Consider the following 19,508-nt stretch of genomic DNA (forward strand, 5'->3'; position numbering starts at 1 on the left):
CTTCTAGTCTCAACAGGGCTCACTATTGCCTCTCCAGTGAACTTAGAGTTGGGTAGGCAGCAGCTCTCTTGATCTTGGCTGGGCCCTTTTCCTTTTGGGGTCAACCGGCTATTGGCTGGGGTGGCTGGGCTCTCTTCCACGTGACCTCTCATCTCTGGCAGACTAGCTTGGAGTTTTTTCATGGAAGCTGGGTCCTGGGAGAGTGTGAAGAAATAAGCAAGGCCACCTAAACTTGGAAGCAGATCTCACTCCAGTTGATCTTGAGATGACAGTGGCCCCAGCTGACACTTTGGTGACAGCCTTTTGAGAAACCAGGGACAGAGGACCAGCTAAGCTGGACTCTTGCCTTACAGAAACTGTGAGACAATACACATACATGTGTTATTTCAAGCTGCTAATTTTGTTATCTGTTATGCAGCGGTAGGTAACTAAGTCTTTTTCCTTTCCTCCCTCCCCTCCCCTCCCCTCTTCTCCTCTCCTCTCCTCTAAGATAGAGTCTCACTATATTGTCCAGGCTGGTATTGAACTCCCAGGCTCAAGCAATCCTCTTACTTCAGCTTTCCAAGTAGCTGGGTTTATAGGTGTATACTACCACATCCAGCTGATTGGTAAACTGATTCTGATACTTAGACAAAGGCCACCTTTCCCCCAAATCCTTGATGTGCAAAGCTGGCCATTGGTGTTGAGATGGGACTCACCAGAGCAAAGGAATTGAGATTTTATTTCCTTCACTTCTGAGGTCCTCTCTGATGGGCTGAGGTGGCCCTGAAAGACATCTGAAGGCAAGAAAGAACATCTGGTAGAGTCTCAGTGGGTACGTAGTCATAAGGGAGGAGGGAGGTGCATGGGGGGCCGGGCTGGTTTTAACATAGTGTAGGGGTGGGAGCTGGAAAGTTCTACCTCCGTTACTTTCTCTGTTACTGGCTTGGTGATCGGGGCCTGAAGTCATTCATGGGCTGGAATCAAATGACTGTAACTTTGGGGACCCAAGTTGGATTCCACTGGGGCCAGTGCAAGGCAGGAAGGGGAAAAGGAAGCCGTAGACGGTGTAAGACCAATGTTCACCAACAACACCTTGTGGTAGCCACAGAAATAGCAGTGGCCATGGTTCTATCCTTCCCACCACATAGTTGTTTCAATGTTTGAAAGCATGACTGGCCCTTTGGGCTGAGAGGTTGCTTGGAGATTTCTTGGATAACTTGAGAACAATGTCAAGAGGCAGCCAGTGGGCACCCGTGAGATCCAGGGAATAACCAAAAGGAAACAGTGATTTAAACAATTGTTGCTTTTCCTCGTGTGCCATCTTTCCTTGTTCAGGAACAGCACCTTGGATTTTCTTGGTAAAGAAAACTTCAAGAAAACTTCCTTATCTTGCTTTTGGCTCATGAAGTTCTGGCAGGGTCAGCTTCAACCTGGGCACCAGGGAGGATGGCTACCACCCAGCATAGCAGCTCCACCCATATTATCTTGAGCTCATTTTTGCATGCAAATGCTGCTAACTATGAACACCGGTGTTTTCCTCTCTGCTGGAGCCCAATTAGCCCTGCGCAGGCTAGGTTAGAGGGTAGAAGAATTAATACAACCTTAAACCTTTACATCTGGGAGTTGGTGGATAAATACTCCCCTTGCCTCTCTGTTGGGATAACTCCAAGGCATGCTCTATATAGTGTCCCAGAAGTTTCCACTGGGTCCCAATTCCCCGCACAGTTGCTGCCTCACCAGGATGTCTCACTCCCTGGTCTTACTTTCTTCTTCCCTCCTGTGGCTTCCTGAGATGCTTCCTTTTAGATAAACTACTTGTCCTTCCCCCCCAAATCCTTGCCTGGGGGTCTCTTTCTAAGGAAGTCCGATTAAAAACACCCAAGGCTGGCCGACCAGAGGATGCTGCACTTTTGGCCCCAGTGACTAGCTCAGAGCCATCTCTCTCAGTAGAGAGAACTCCTGAATATTTGGTGGACATGTAGGTGAACTTCTGCTGTGGGGAAGAAGATATTCTTTTCTTTAGATGTTGCTGATAGAAGCCTGGAGCTATCTGATCACAACATGGAAAAGTATCCCTATGAATGGAGTTAATAAGCGGAAAGCGGATGATCTTGACATGGTTTCAGCACCTGGATTGAACCATGCCTGAAGCCATATATTTGTTGCAATAGCTCCCTTCTTGCTTAAGCCAATCAGAATTAAATGTTTTTGTTTGTTTTTGCGACTTTTGGAGTCCCGACTATGGAAGATCCAAGGTGTTAACACTGGTTTCATGGGCACTGTATGTGTTTGTTAGGGCTTAAACAACAGAGATTTGTCTCACAACTCTGGAGGCTAGAAGTTTGAGATAAGATGTTGGCAAGGTTGATTTTCTTCTTCTTCCCCTTCCCTAGCCCTTTACGCCCCCTCCCCCTCTGTCTCCTCCCTCCCCTTTCCCTCCTCCTCTTCCTTCTCCTCCTCCTCTTCCTTCTCCTTTTTTTTTTTCTGAGACAGAGTCTTGCTCTGTCACCCTGACTAGAGTAGCTGAGACTGTAAGTGCCCTCCACGCCCAGCTAATTTTTCTATTTGTTTTGTAGGGATGGGGTCTTGCTCTTGCTCAAGCTCGTCTTGAACTTCTGGCCTCCAGTGATCCTCCTGCTTCAGCCTCCCAGAGTGCTGGGATTACAGCTGTGAGGCATGGAGCCTGGCTGGGATGGATTTCTTCTGAGGTTTTCTCCTTGGCTTGTGTCTTCATATTGTCTTGTGTGTGTGTGAGTCCTAATCTCCTCTTCTTATTCCATCAGATTGGATTCAGGTTCATCCTAATGACCTGATTTAAATTTCATTCCTCTTTAAAGACCCCCATCTCCAAATACAGTGACATTCGGGGGCAGGGGGTTGGGACTTGAATATATGCATTTAGGAGAGACATGATTCGATTCCACCCATAGCAGCCACCAAGAGGATGATTTCTGTGTAGAATCAACAGAACCTCCTAGTGCATAACTGTCTTGGCGGGTCCTGGAGTGTGAAAGGTGACAGGGGAAGAAATCAGGCCTTAATGCTTAGGCAGGGGAGAGGGTTTCAGGACCAAGAGCAGCAGTCTAAGCGTCTCTAGACCTGGAGCTTGGTGTAGCAGGTAGAAGCCTTTCCCGCAGAGTGACTTCACACCAGATGGTTAAAGATGGAGCCCTGGTACAGGACTGCCTAGGTTCTAATCCCAGCCCCAGACTTGCTGTGTTGTTCTAGGAAAGTTACAAAGCTGTCTGTGTTTCAGTTTCTGCTCATATAAAGTGGGAGTTAAGATACCTGATGGGCTCTGCCTTGGAGATTGGATGATCAGACTACCTGATAGTTCATTTTCATTTCCTGAAATCACAGCTGGGCAAATGCTCTCACCTTCCTGCTGAAGAACTTTCCATGGCTCCTTATTACCTGCAGCAAAGTCTTTTGTTTGGTATTTGAGGCCTTTTGGTGGTTTAGCCCCACCTCTCTTCTCAATATTCCAACACCCTCATGTAACTTCCAGCCTCCACACCCTTGCCCAAAGCATCCCACTCAGCTGGGCACAGCTGTGATCCTAGTACTCTGGGAGGCTGAGGTGGGAGGATCACTTCAGCTTAGGAGTTCAAGACCAGTCTGAGCAAGAATGAGACCCCATCTCTACTAAAAATAGAAAACTTAGCTGGGTGTGGTGGTGTCCCAGCTACTTGGGAGGTCAAGGCAGGAGGATCACTTGAGCTCAGGAATCTGAGGCTGCTAAACTATGATGATGATGCCACTGCATTCCATCCTGGGTGACAGAGTGAAAAAAGAGAGAGAGAGAGAGAAGAGAGAAGGGGAGGGGAGGGGAGGGGAGGGGAGGGGAGGGAAGGGAAGGGAAGGGATCCTGCCCGCCAGGACTTACCATTCCCTTCTGTCAGTCTCTCTAAATCAGTGGTTCTCAACTTTCCTGTTGCTGCCATGTATTTTCATTGTTACAAAGGGGTCGTGACCCACAGGTTGAAAACCGCTACTCTAAAGTCTCTTCATCCTTTACTGCTAGCCCAGCTCAAATGTTGCCTCTTCCAGAAATCCTTCCTGAGCTACTTCCAGATGTCTCTGTACCAACAGTATAGGCTGCCTGCTGGAAGTGCTTGTCACAGCTCACACAATTCTCACATCAGTCCTATGGTGTAGATTCTACTTCTCAAACCCATTTTGCAGATGAGGAAACTGAAGCACAGCAAGATTAATTTGTTGCCCCAGAATTAGAGGAGGAGCTGGCATGGGTGCCTGGCCCTTAGACCCCAAGATTTGTGCTGCTAGTTTTTGTTCTCTCTAGCCGGTTTACCCTGCCTCTGAGTGTTTCCCTGATGGAAGGGGCTGCCTTCCTCACCTGGGCAGTCCTCACATGTCTCTGCCACAATTTCCAGGATGCTCTGTTGTGTCCTTCAGATTCTGCTTTTCAATGGGAAGCTGGACAGAGACCAGAGTGGGAGGGATGGAGGGCACAAATGTGGAGGTGAGTGGATAGCAAAGCAAGGCACAGAGTGAGATTGATAATCTGCAGAGCTCTGGGCCTCCATGGCCACGTGGCTGGTGGCTTTTGCAGAGACGTGTCACGTTGCAGACTCAGCACTTGGCTTTGCTTCCCTGACTGCTACCACCCCAGCTTCTGCTGGAAAGAGAAAGTGCCTGAGAACCCCCAATGCTGCCAGATAACTCAAGCAAGGTCTCAACGAGTGGCTGCCATTACTGAGCAAAGCCCCAGCTTTCTCCCCAGAGGTGAGAAGGGCAGTGGAATGTAGCCAGGTGAACTTGGGTTGGTGTTCTGGCTGTGCTACTCCACTGAGTGACATTGGGCATGCCCTTCAACCTCTCTGAGCCTCAGTGCTCTCCTCTGTGAAATGCTTCTCCAGAGGAGTCATGAATTCTGGAAACTGATCAACAGATAGCAAGTGCTCAATAAATGACAATAGCCGTAATAGTGATGATATAAATAAATGATCATAGTCATTAAAGGAAGCACAGGCTTTGCAATCACACATGCATGGATTCGAATCCCAATTATGGAATTTATGGGACATGGGGAACCATAAATGAGTTAGTTGTTCACTCTCTGGGAGCCTCAGTGTTTTGATCTGTGCAATGGATACAATGGAGGCTGTCCTGGATTATCTAGGTGGCCCAGCATCATCACAGGGTCCTCACAAGAGGAGGCAGGAGGGTCAGAGGCAGAGAGAGACTGGGAGATGCTCTGCTGGCTTTGAAGGAGGAGGAAGGGGCCCCAAGCCGAGGTATGTGGGCAGCTTCTAGACACTGGAAAAGGCAGGAGACAGGTTCTCCTCTGGAGCTTTCAGGAGGGACCAGCCCTGCCACAACTTGATTCTAGGCTGGTGAGACCCATGTTGAACTTCTGACCTTCAAAACTATAAGATGATACATTTGTATTGCTTTAATCACTGCACTGTAGTGATTATGTTACGGCAGCCATAGAAAACTAATATGTACAATAACTGTATTATTGATACGGATGTGAGGGGTTAAAAGTATGTCCCTGGTTCTTGCCTCCTAGCATCCATCCTCCCATTCTTCCTCACTTGCTGGACTGAGGGGAAAGAGATGATGCTCTGTTAAGACTGTACTTCCCAGACTCCCCTGTAGCTAGCTAGCTAGGTATAGCCATATGACTACATTCTGGCCAATGAGATTTTGAGAGAGGCTTCTGAAAAGGCTCTATAAAATGGATAGTCCACTGGAGAAAGCCTCTTTTGTCCTTCTACCCTTCTTCCTTCCTGCTGCTGAAACAAGGATGTGATGACTGGAGCTTTGGCAACTACTTTGGACCACAAAGAACAATATGATAGGGTAGACAAACTGAGGAAGACACAGGACTATGTTCTTAAGTTGTTGTATCAATTGATCCTGGGTGAGTCCATAATCCATTTATTTAACAAGCATTTATTAAGCACCTTCTGTGTGTCAGGCTCTGTACCAGGTACTGGGAGCACATGAACAAAACAGACAAAAATTCCTGCCCTTGTGGAGCTGACATCTGGCGAAGGTGGAATGGACAATGGACAGTGTCAGGAATTGATAAATTTCAGGGAGAAAAATGAGGGGGCTTACAGAAGGTATAGGGATTGATTGGTAAAGGCTCTTCTTGGATTGGAAGAGGTGGCTTTTTTTTTTGGAAGAGATGGAAGAGACAAGGTCTTGCTCTGTCACCCAGACTGGTGGTGTCAATACAATTCACTGCAGCCTCAAACCCCTGGGCTCAAGCAATCCTCCTGCCTCAGTCTTCTGAGTTGCTGGCACTACAGATATGCATCGCCATGCCTGGTTAATTTTTCTATCATTTTGTAGAGACAGGGTTCTCCTATGTTGCTTAGGCTGGTCTCAAACTCCTGGCCTCAAGTGATCATCTTGCCCCAGCCTCCCAAAGCACCAGCCAAGTCAAGTCAAGTCACCACACCAGCCAAGAGGTGACTTTTGATTAAAGACTTCAATGAATTATTGCATTAAGATGAAAAAATGTTTCATAATATTGCAGCAAGGTAACTTGGCTTTTTCTGTTCCTTGCAACCAAAAGCTTTGATACTGGTACTCTTGTCTTTGAGTTCTCACACCTTTCCATGGAGTGGGGAAGTTCTATTATTATCCAAGGTTCAGGAGGGTGTTGGGGTGCACCCAAGACCACACTGCTGGTAGGATTGAGAGCCAGGATTTGAACCCCTTAGGTGGGACAAGTACCTGGGAGCCACGGAAAGTTTGATGCTGGCAATAACACAACAAAATGTGTCCTTGGAGTAGGACCCAGTGGGGATAGTAAGATGCATGGATACCCTGTTTCCCCGAAAATAAGACATCCTCCAAAAATAAGACCTACTTACAGGAAAGATAAGATGTCCCCTGAAAATAAGACCTAGTGCATCTTTGGGAGCACACCTTAAAATAAGACACTGTCTTATTTTCAGGGAAACAGGGCAGTTCCAGCCTGTACACCTTCGGTTCTGCAGTCTCCGTTGCCTCTTCCAGGAAGCCTTCCCAGCCTCTTCCCTCCCCGTGGCCTCATCATGTTCCACAGCTGAAAGCTCAATAGGTCTGGAGATGGGTGCAGGTCTCTTTTCACTTCCAGGCATAGCATCATCATGTTTATGCATCACTCTAGAAAAACTGACTACATTTCAGCCTGACCTTCTCCCTGTCGGTGGGGCCCATTACTGTGTCAATCATGAAGCTCAGAGGGGAGAAAAATTATTTTATCTTGAACGATATTTAAAACTGCTCAGCAGGGCTGTCATAGGGACTGGGCGGCAGCCGCTGCCGGCCTCTGCCACCCCACAGGTTTCTTTTTTGCTCTCTCTCTGCCTTATAAAAATGCCAAACCTCTGATTTGCAAACTGAATTTCCACTCTCCCAGGCTACCCGTCCCCAAATGGGGCCCAGCCCTCAGGCGCCAGTCTAGATCTCTTTCTGTCACTGTCTCTGACCCTCTCATAAACACCCTTTGATGGAGAGGCCATGATCACACTCGTTACAATGCTGAGACTGAGGCCCAGAGATGCAAAGCCCTTTTTTCAAGATCACACAGCAATTAAGAGGCAATTTGATCCTGTGTTTATCTGTCACTGATCATGAGAAGTCCTTTAGCCACTCTTATCTGTCCCTGAATAGCAAGAAAAACTGTTGCCCTTTCCCTCTGGAAGTATTTTGAAGACTTTGGAAGACCCAGACCTCAGGGTTGACTCTGAATCTTAAGTCTGCTACCATGTGACCTTGGGCTGGCATTGAATATCCTCTTTCCTCAATTCCTCATCAGGTGAATGAGTGTCTGCCTTTGTCTCTCATGGGGCTGTTGGGAGCGGGTCTTGAATGTCACAGTGAAAGTGTCAGATAAAATATAGTCCAATTTCAATTTCAGATAAACAACAGTTTTTTTAAAGTATAAGTATATGCTAAATATTTCACAGGATATACTAATTTTAAAAATCCATTTGTTGTTTGTCCTAAACTCGTTAACTGGGCATCTTGTATATGTTTTTTGTCACATCTGGCAACCCTAACACAAGGCTCTGGAGGGTTGTACTGTACATTATTCTGTATGTTGTGGATAAACGGTACTAAGCTGTCCTGGATGCTATGGATATAATGCTAAGGTCTCCAAACAGGGCATGCTGGGAGATTTGTCAGCAATATGGTGCATGTGCCTCTGGTGGAACCAGGGCTTGCCTCAGTCACTGGGAAATGGCAGCAAGTATCATGGCTTCGCTCAATCTGGCAACATATCATGGAGTAACAAAGAACATGGCCAAACTCAGGTTTCTGTCTCCCTGTCCCATCCTTGCTCCTGTCCTCCACCAAGCCATCCATCACAGCATGTCCCCAAGGCCAGGGGCCAGAGGGCCCCTGTTCTCAAAGTGTCAACATCTCTCCATCTCAATTTTACCCCAGAAATCAATTAGGGCATGGGAAATTTGATTATAAATCAGCTATTTTCATAAATGTCTTTAATAAATCAAAGCTGCACGTGTCCCGTGCAGGCAAAATAAAGCTGTTCTCTCGAGGTTATCAGTTATCCAGGACTGAAGACAGGGCCGAGTCCGCATTCCCTCATCCTCTCCTCCACCCAATCCAGAGACAGAGATGCTGCCTGCCAGCCAGGGAATTCCTGGACCTGGGCCGGGACGTTCCATTATGGAATTGCTTAAGCAGCATTTTAAATAACAAAAAGGGATATCATTTAATTTTTTTGCAATGTGGAAATCAATACGCTGTCCTTCAGGCGGCCTGACAGATCATCTTGGCGAGCGTCTCCAAGTTAATCTAATTTTCCCAGGGCTGGCTGGGACCAGCCAGGCTGGGTGAGGACTGGCAGTGGGGGAGACAGGGAGGTGGGCAAGAAGCCGTTTTATCAGGGCAGTGGCCTCAGCCAGGGAGAATACTGCATCCCCCAAGTACATCTGGTGACAATTGTAATTGTCATGATTTGGGGTGAGCTCCTGGAGTGGAGTAGATGAAGGCCAGGGACACTGCTCAGCACCTTGCTGTGCCCAGGCCAGCCCTTCACAGAGAGCGACCCAGCCCCAGTGTCCATCGTCTGGAGGAGAAGAAACTCTGCTTCACAACAATTCACTGGAGGCGTCTCTTCTGCCCCCTTCTCTTCCATATCTTTGTTTCTGAACCCTGCTCCCTGGTTATTCCAAACTTTAGGGGGACAAGGCCTGCTGTGACCACAGAATGACTCAGATTTGGGGGCCAATTCAGCCAGCAAATATTGAGCACTTAATGTAGGCCAAATACCATTCTAAGTATTGAGGATTCTGCCACAAACAAGGCAAACAAAATGCCTGCCCTCGTGTGGTTCAACTTCTCATTGGTGGAGAGAGAGAGAGTAAAGCAAACAGGCAAACCAAGCAGGTAGCTTCAGAGGTTGGCAAAGGGAATAAAATGGGGAGTGGCGGGGAAGTCTACTTGGGCTGTTATAACAAAACAATGACAATGAGGCTACCTCCTGATAAACCCAGAAGCTGAAAATACTTTAAGCATGAAAACGCTCTTATGATACTTCAGTCTTATAGTGGGTTTACTGGGATGTGATCTCATTGTAAGTTGAGCCGTATTCTGAATGCATATTGTTTTCACAGCAACAAAAAGTCCAAAAATCTTAAGTGGAACCCACTGTAAGTCAAGGACTATCTGTACCACAGACTGCATGGCTCATACAACAAAGATTTATTTTCTTATGGTTCTGGAGGCTGGGAAGTCCCAGATCAAGGTGCTGGCTGATTTGGTTCCTGGTGAGGGCTCTCTTCCTGGCCTGTAGACTGCCACCTTCTTGCTGTGCTGTAGAGGAGAGAGAGAGAGAAAAAATATGAGAGAAAGAAGGAACACTCTGGTGTCTCTTCTTATAAGGTCACTGATAAACGAACAAAGAAAAAAATAAACATAAAGTCACTGATCCTATCATGAGAGCACCACCCTCATGACCATATCTAACCCTAACTATCCCTCAAAGGCCCTACCTCCAATTACCACCCCACTGGAGGTTAGGGCTCCAACATATCAATTTTGGGGGTGGAGGACGCAAACATTCATCCCATATCAAGGAGTTTTCTCTGAGGAGGTAACAGTGGAGCAGAGGCTGTTGCATTATAAGAGTCCAGGCAGATGTCATTGTGGAGCTTCTGGTCATAAATAATAATGATGGTTAATAATAACTTACACTGAGAATATTCTCTGAACAAGACCTGAGATACCATCTCTTTAATTCACATTTGTCAGATGGGAAAACTGAGATTCTGAGACCTTTTCTTCTTTCTCAGAAAGGAGCTCAGCATTTCACCCTGCAGGAGGCGAGGAGTTAAAAAAAAGGCCTGTAAGATAGGGGCATGCAGCATACTTGTCCAGCTGACCTGGTGGTATTCAACTCTGATCTTCTATATTCCCTCCTCTGGGAAGCTTCTCGGGAGGGCTGTGAGCAGAGGAGGAAGGGACCAGAATCAGGTGCTCCCAGGCACCCTCCTGGATAGAACCATTGGGTGGGGGGAGGGCAGAAGTGAGGGCAGGAGCCAGGGACCAGAATCCAGGCAAGCAATAGTGGGATTTCAGTCTAGGAAAGCAGAGGAGGAGAGAGGAGTGGCCAGATTCCAGATAGGTTTTGAAAGTGGATAGGACAAGATGTACTGTGGGATTAGATACCAGGCAGGTGAAAAAGATGGATTAAGAACATTGGGCAGGGCCTCATATGGAGGCTGAAGCCCTATGGTTGTGTGCCTCTGGACCTCTTGGTCTTCCCATTTGTAAGATGAAGCAAATATCACCTGCATTAGAAAAAGAGAGAGAAAGACTGACTCATCTGAATATGATGACCAACAACTGTTCTGGGCCCAGCCCCATTAAGCCTGTGACTATGAGTCCCTATGCTAAAGCATCTCTGATTCTTTAGGGATCACATAGTGATTCTTTAGAGTTTCAACTTCACTCTACTGCAAACCAAGGCAGGGATGCATGTATAGTTGGATGATAGAAGACGCATGTGAGTGGCCTCTACTGGTGAAAGATGACTCTGCAACTTTGTTCTATTAGACATGGTAAATAACAAAAGCAAGGGAAGAGAGGAGAAACCTAGAGGTTCCTTAGATATGAAATAGATAGTCAGATTTTCTGGGCTTTGGGGGGATATGAGGAGGGTTGGAGCTTGGGGGGATTCTTTTTTTTTTTTTTTGAGTCAGAGTCTCATTCTGTCACCCTAGGTAGAATGCCACAGCATCATAGCTCAAACTCTTGGGCTCAAGTGATCCTCTTGCCTCAGCCTCCCAAGGACCTGAGACTACAGGCACCCGCAACCACAGCCCGCTAGCTTTTCTATTTTTTTAGTAGAGATGAGGTCTCGATCTTGCTCAGGCTGGTCTTGAACTCCTGAGCTCAGGCAATTCATCCACCTCAGTCTCTCGGAGTGTTAGGTTGTAGGTATGACTCACTGCACCTGACTAGCTGGGGGAATTCTATGTAATAGGCAGGAGGGAAGAAAAATTGAAAGCATGAATGCTAGGATTCACAGGAAAGATGCCATATGAAGATTGGAATTATGCTGCCATAAACCAGAGAACTACCAGAAGGTATAATAGAAGAAAGAAGTGGAATAGATCCTTCCCAAGAGTCTTCAGAGTAAGTGTGGCCATGCTTATACATATATCTTGGACTTCTGGCCTCCAAAATTGTGAGACAATAGATTTCTATTGTTGGAGCCACTCAATTGGTGGTACTTCATTAGGATAATCCTAGAAAATACCTGCCTTTTAAAGGAGGTGTGGTTTCATAACTTGCTTTGACCAATAAAATGTGAGCACAAGTGATATGCCTCACCTCCAGATGGAGGTCTTTAAGAGCTAATGTGCAATTCTCCATATTTTTTGCCTCTGCCTCAGAGACCATTGATGTCTCTCCATCTGCCTCAATGCCTAAGTGAGGCCCCTGCCAACCTGCTTTGTTGTTGTTTTGAGACAGAGGCTTGCTATGTCCCCCGTCTAGACTATAGTGGCGTGATCATAGCTCACTGCACCCTCAAACTCCTGGTCTCAGGTAATCCTCCTGTCTCAGCCTCCCAAGTAGCTGAGACCACATCCAGATAATTTTTTTCTATTTTTAGTAGAGACAAGGTCTTGCTTTTTCTCAGGCTAGTCTCAAACTCCTGACCTCAAACCATACTCCTGCCTCAGCTTCCCAGAGTGTCAGAATTACAGGCATGAGCCACCATGCCCAGCCAAAACTATAGTTGTTCTAAAACCACTAAGATTTTAGGATTTATGTCAGTAGCTATGGTTGTATAAATTACCTGAAAACTTAGTGGCTTAAAATAATAATTTATTACCTCTCATGGTTTTCTGGGTCAGGTATTTGGGAGTGGCTTAGCTAGGTAATTCTGGCTCAGGATCTCTCACAAGATTTCAGTTAAGATGCCAGGTGGGCTGTATCACCTGAAGGCCGGAGCAGGGATAGAGGAACTACTTCCAAGCTCATTCACATGGCTGCAGGCAGGAGGCCTCAGTACTCACAATGCAGACTTTTCCATAGTGCTGCTTGAGTATTCTTCCAACATGGTAGCTAGCTTCCACCAGGGAGGGGAAGGGTTGGCCTCAGAAGTTCCTGTCAGTTCTACTAAATTCTGTATGCCTCATGGGTCAGCCCTGATTAAGTGCTGAAGGAGATTCCAAAAGATGATACCAGGTGGTAAGGCTTACTGGGGCTATCTTGGACACTGGCTCCATGGACTTGTTTGTTATAGCAAAACCAGCCCATCCAGACTGATACAAGGTATCCTACCACTGCCTGGCTGTAAGACCTTAGGAGATCCACTGCTCCTTCTAAGCCTAAGTTTCTGTATCTGTAGAAGAAGGAGGTGCATTTGTCAGCAATGCAGGAGACTCTGCAGGGGAAGGGGGAGTTCCCAGGAGGTAAACTGAGTCCACTGACTCCATTCCAAACTTGGAGGTATTTGCATGGGAGAAAAGTTCTCCTTCCCACTCACCTCCTGTTTGTCATAATTGAAGATTTAGACTCAGAAATCCTGGCCAGGCGGCCTAGAGGCGTAGTATCAGGGCTAAGTCCTGGCCATAACACCAACCTGCTGTGTGACCTTCAGCAAGAAGCTAGATCTCTCTGGTGCTCAATTTTCTTTTCTATAAAATGGAGGAGTGCCCACTCCTCATGGGAGGTGAAGATTGGAGATTATCACAGCACCCAGCACAGCCCATAGCAAATGCAGATAATACATACTGTTAGCTAAAATAGCCTCGGAGAGGACTAACCCCAAACAGCACCCCTGTGGGGGCCCCAGACCACTGAGCCTTAGAGCTGAGATTCTAAGGATCCTGTATTCAAATCTCATTTTCCAGGTGGAGAAACTAAAGCCCAGAGAAGGACAGAGAAGTAGCCGCTTGGCTTGGGTAGCAGCAAATTCCTTGACTCCTCTTTCCAGGGACCCCACCGCTACGCTGGGTCTAGTAGCTGGGCATGACGTATGTGCTGAGAAATTGGGGGAGGGGTTGTTTGGAGGAGTGAGACAGCCAGCCATGTGGAGCTCCCTCTGTGAGAACCTGGAAAAGAGGCTGCGACTAAATCTCAGACGAGATGACCACGTAAAAATGCTGGATCAAACCATTCCCAAAGTCTACCCTATATCTGAATTAAATTTAAACCCGAGCTGGGTGCAGTGGCTCAGCCTGTAATCCTACTACTCTGGGAGGCCAAGATGGGTAGATTGCTGGAGTTCAGTTTGAGACCAGCTTGAGGAAGAATGTGACCATGTCTCTAATAAAAACTGGAAAAACTAGCTGGGTATCTTAGTGGGCACCTATAGTCCCAGCTACTTGGGAGGCTGAGGCAAGAGGATCACTTGAGCCCAAGAGACTGAGGTTGTTGTGAGCTGCGTATGACACCATGGTACTGTACCCAGGGCAAAAGAGTGAGACTTTGTCTCAAAAAAAAAAAAAAAGAAAGAAAAATTCAAACCTGGCCCTGCTTTTTGTCTTATGAACCACTGAGGCTGGAGGACATCCAGAAAACTCGTAAATTCTGTGCCAAGAAAGGTGGTGAATTGGTGGAATGGGCTTCTCTGCTGCTGTTGCCATAACTTGCTGTTGTCTATCAGTTGAACCATTTGGACACCTTTGTCAGCTGGGAGCCATGGAAGGTGCTGGAGCACAGAAGTGATTCCTTTAAATGATTGCACTCCGCTTTCCCTGGCTAACTTGAAAAGGGCCTCAGCTTGAGCTGCCGGCCGGCTGGAACCCCCCAATACCTCTGAAGTCTCCCCCAACCCCCCAAGACCTGGGCTGTCATCCCTGCGGGAGAGCCTGGGAACAGGAGACAGAATGACCCGTGATTGTCGCAGAGGCCTCTGCTCTAATTTCCCCCGAATGGGTTTTGAGCGGCTAATGCGGCCCCTGCTGGGCAGGAGATGGAGCTCCCGGCAGGGTCTCCAAGGCTAGAGCTTTTGAGGCCCCTCCTCCTCCCCCCAGCCCTGTCTTTAACCCACTCACTCTCACTCTGCCCTGGGCCACCAGGTAGGAAACCCGCAGTCCTGGGGGCTCTTAGGACAGAAGGTGGGGCAAGATCCCCTCCCTTTTAGATCTAGCCAAGCTGGTGTGGCCGTGTAGCAGGGCATTTGAGTGGGATTTAGAGGTAGCAGAACTGGGAAGGGGGTCTAGCCTGCTGGGGAGTGGATGTAGAATCTGAGACTCAGAGTGTGGCAGGGTCGTAGAGTCACAGCCAAGAGTCAGGGTTCAGCCTGGGGCTGGGGGATCTGTTGGAACTGGAGCTCATGTCAAGGTCACCAGTTTAGTCCAGGTTTGGGGCTCAGCCTGGGGTTAGGGCTCTTTGGGAGCTGGAGGCTCAACCCAAGGGCAGAGATTCAGTCCAAGCTGGGCCCAGCCCAGGGTCAGTGTTCAGTTCATGGTCAAGTCCATAGTCAGAACTCCACACATTGAGAAGAATCTTGAAGTGGGCAGTGATTCCGTGTTTGTTGAATGAATAAGGGAATTTCCAGGGATTTCTACTAGGCCCACGGGACTGGAGCCCTAATGGTTAAATTTCAGATGTGATGATGGTCACTGCAGTTCTCCTTGTACCATTGTCCCTTTCAAGCACTGATGAGGTCATGACTCAGATGGGAGAACTGAGGGAGTGTGGCTTCTCTCCCAGAGCCCCCACCCCAGTCCTGGCAGGAAGATTACTTAAGCTCAAAAGAATTTGAGATTGCAGTGAGCTATGATACCTTGGCACTCTACCCAAGAGACTCAGTCCAAGCAGAGCCCCAGTCCCCTGGCAGGTGGGAGATAGTGGAGACAGTCACCGGACAGTGAATAGAGTACATAAGTGGCTCTGACAGGAACTCTTCATGTTAACACCTGAGTCAGGTCCTGTCTGTCCTCTACCCACAACATTCCATGGCTCCTAACTCACTTTGGGCTAAAGCCTAAGATCTCTTACAAGGCCCTGCAGGACCTGCCCCATCCCATGCCTGCCCTCTCTTACTCGCTGTTGCCCCCTCCTCACTCTGCCTTACCCATACAGCCCTCTGTTGTGCCTCCCACATGCCAGGTGCAACTTGCCCCAGGGCCTTTGCGCATTCTGTTCCCTCTATTTTAAATGCTGTTCCCCCCAGGTATCCAGATGATTGGCTCCATCTCAACTTTTGACCCTCTCAGTTCAAACGTCATGTCTTTCAGGTGGCCCTCTTTGGTTTCCCTGGCTTAAGTAGCACCCTTGAGTTTCTTGACCTCATCACCCTATTTCTTTTGGTTATTTTGGCCCCAAATTTATTGATGTCTGAAATTTTCTTTTTTTCTTTTTTTTTGAGACAGAGCCTCAAGCTGTCACCCTGGGTAGAGTGCCATGGCATCACAGCTCACAGCAACCTCCAACTCCTGGGCTTAAGTGATTCTCTTGCCTCAGCCTCCCAAGTAGCTAGGACTACAAGCACCCGCCACAATGCCCGGCTATTTTTTGGTTGTAGTTGTCATTGTTGTTTGGAGCCTGGGCTGGATTTGAACCTGCCAGCTCTGTGTATGTGGCTGGTGCCTTAGCCGCTTCAGCTACAGGTGCCAAGCCTGAAATTTTCTTGTTTGTTCATTTGCTTACATGTTTCTGTCTTGATCACCACTCAGACTAAAGTGCCTTAAAAATACTGCCTGGCACACAATAGGAGTCCAATTCATACCTATCAGTGGATGGATAAATCCCACCCCTGAGTATTTTAAAATAAACCTCCCTAGCTGACCACCTCCTTGAGCTGACCTAATTTTCACAGACCTGTACCACTGTACATATCAGGTACAGTAGGCCTAGTTCCTTATGTTGACCACCTCTGCAGGTTGTTACAGTCCCTTGGGTGGTCAACTTACAGAGGTTCTACTGTTAGTCTTTCAGTCACTTGGGAAGAGCACAATTACTTGCATCCGGTTGTGTGTGGCATGCAGTGGAAGCATTCACTTATTAAATACTCTCAGCGGAAGTAAACCAGGACTTTTAACATTTCTTCCATTTTTTATTTCTTCTGGGGCCTGGGCATTTGGCAATGGTTTCACTTGCATCTGAGAGGTTTGTTCTTGGTGATTCCCTCTGTGTAGTGGCCCCTTGAAGAGCCATGTGTGATCAGATGACCAGCAAGAGTTACCCAAGAGATCATGTGTCAGGGCCCTGATGAGGGCTGGGCTTGTAATGGTGAAATCAACACCTGCTCCTGTGACGGGTAGGTCTAGAGTGCTGAATATGTCCTGGGGACATGACAGGGACAAGATGGGGCCATTGCCACCCTTACAGTGCTCTCACAGTGACCAGGCAGTGACCTTGGGATACCCAGGTACTATGGGAATCAAGAAGGGCTTTCAGATAGAGGTGTCTTGCAGGCTGAGACCTGGAGGGAGAAGAGAGTGTAGGTGGGTGGAGCTATGGGGAAGGGTAGAATAGCAGAGGGAACAGCAATGCCCCACTGATGCCAGGAGTTCTGACTCCAGCCCAGTGTCTTCCCTGAAAATCCAACTACTTTCCACCCTCAGGGGCCACTCTGGTCTTGGTATCTTCCCCAAACCTGCTTTTCCTCTTAGGGTCTCATCTCAGAGGTGGCCCCACTGTCCCCAACTCTGAGCTGGATGCTGGCCTTCTGTCCTCCCCGCATCACACTTGTCTCTGTGTCCTACCACATACAGATGCTGTCTGTCTCATCTGTCCCTTCTTTTATGCCTTCTGGCTCTGCCCAGCCCTAGCCCTTTCACTGCCTCCTCCCACACCATCCCCCCAGCATCCGTCCTGCAGCCCCCAGTTGCCCACAAAATTCATGCACGGTCTCAGCTACAGGTCTTTGCCCTTGTCACCACCTCTGCTGGAATCACCCCAAGTGGCTTTTCTCTTGGCCCCTTCCAATTTGTCCTTCAAGCCTCATCTCAGAGTCACCTCCTCCAGGAAGCCTTCCATGATGTCCCCCTCGCCCTGTGTGCCACTCGGATAGCTCCATCACCCTGTCTTTCAGACTGTCTGATCCTGGGTTCATCTTTCACAACAGCAAAGTTTTTTGTTTGTTTGTTTATCTTGGTTTACTCTGTGTCCCCAATGTCCAGCACATGCTTGGGCAAACAGTAAGTGGTCAATAAATATTTATGGAAGGCAGAACTGTCTAATGATAGCATGGAGTCAGACCTCCTATCTTCTGCCTTCCAGGGCAGCCAGGACCTTCCACCGCACTGATTCAGTTGCATTGAATCAGCACTCCTGTGTTCCTAGTGTGTGCAAGGCAGGTCTAGAGGGGAAGCTAGAAGGATGCTTGCTATGTGACGGCAGGACAGAAGACCCAGGAAGTCACTTTGGAGAGATGAAATATCCAAGACTGGTAGGAGAAAAGACCCAGCCCAACTTGACCCCATTTCTTTGGAGCACCTGTCTTTAGCTTGAACTTGAGACCAGTATCCAACAACACTGGGATTTTATTGTGCTTATTTTTTTCAACAAAATAAGAAACAAAATCCTAATGAAAAATGCCTCCCTCTAATTCCTCGGGGAAGCAGTAATTTTTTTTTTTCATTAAATAGTTTGCAACAACCCATGCACCTCCCACGAATGGTGATGTGATTAATTCCGCTCCCCTTGTTGGGGCTTCCGTGCCCCCCATGACACTTGTTCCCCTGTTGTGAGTGTATCCTGGACTGGGGGGTGGGGAGAATGCAATCAAACTCTGACTGTGGCATTTCATTCCCTGACAATAGTAAGATTCTCCTGCCCAGGGACACAGGCAAATGTGTCATCAAAGAAAATAAATAACCAGTGGTGGGACTGCAGAATCCTTTGGGGGCAAGTTGTGCCTAAAGTCACTGAGATTTTGGCTTCTGCCTTCACTTTATGCACTAAACCCTGTGCTTTTCCTGCATTTCTTCATTTTATCCTCACACAGGTTTGTGTTGTCTGGACTGTTACATCTCTTTTGAGAAGGGGTCCCAGAGAAGTTAGGTGACTTGCCTAGGGTCACACAGCATGAGGGTGGTAGAACTGAGATTTGAACTCTGGGGGTCTACCTCTGGTGGGTCCCTTTTGACTCACAACCCTTCTCAGGTTTCCCTGGAGTCCAGGGCAATGATAAGGCTGTGCACACTGGGAGCCTGACGTCATTCTATCTACCAGTTGCCCTGGGCCCGCTCTTTTCTCTTGTTCCATGCTGGTCAACACTCATAATCTTTCCCTAGAGTAGCCTCATACCCTCCAAAAATCCTTTGGCTATTCCTGCCCGTTCAGATCTCGCTGGCTTCCTGTTTGGCCCTCAGAACACTAGGCACTGACCTGCCTCAGGGACTTTGCACTTGCTATTTCTACTCTCCCCCTTCTTTTCATGGCTGTTTGCTCAGAGTCCTACTGATGCCAACGCTTTGCCAGGCAGAATCACCCCCGCCTAAAGATGTTCAGGTCCTAATCCTGGGAGTCTGTGAATATGCTGTTTCACCTAGCAAAAGGGACTCTGCAGATGGGATTAAGTAAATGACCCTGAGATGGGAGGTCATCCCGGATTACCCAAGCGGCCCCACAGGGTCCTTACACAAGGAGACAAGGAGGGTGAGAGGCAGAGACTGGAGGATACTGCACTGCTGGCTCTGATGGTAGAGGAAGGGGCCTGAGCTGGGGAATGCCGGCAGCCTCTAGACACTGGAAAAGGAGGGAGACAGATCCTCCCCTGGAGTCCCCAGGAAGGACCAGCCCTGCCACACCTTGACATTAGCCAGGGAAGCCTGTGTCAGACTCCTGACCCATAGAGCTGTGAGAGAATAAATCTGTGTGTTTCAAGCCCCTGCATTTGTAGTGATTTGCTACAGCAGCCACGGGAGGTTCGCGCATTGTCAACTCTGAGCAGTCTTCTGCTTAACACTAGCTCTTTCTCCTTGAAATATCACCAAACTCCCTGTTTCCCTGATTTTAACAAATCTCAGTAGAAAAGGGGTTTGTGTAGCAGGGTAGCCAGGAAGCCCCCAGACCCAGGGCCACCTCTGCTCTCATCCCAATTCTGTTCTCATTGGCCCTGTGAC

Source organism: Nycticebus coucang, chromosome 2, assembly GCF_027406575.1.
Source record: "Nycticebus coucang isolate mNycCou1 chromosome 2, mNycCou1.pri, whole genome shotgun sequence".
NCBI lineage: Eukaryota > Metazoa > Chordata > Mammalia > Primates > Lorisidae > Nycticebus > Nycticebus coucang.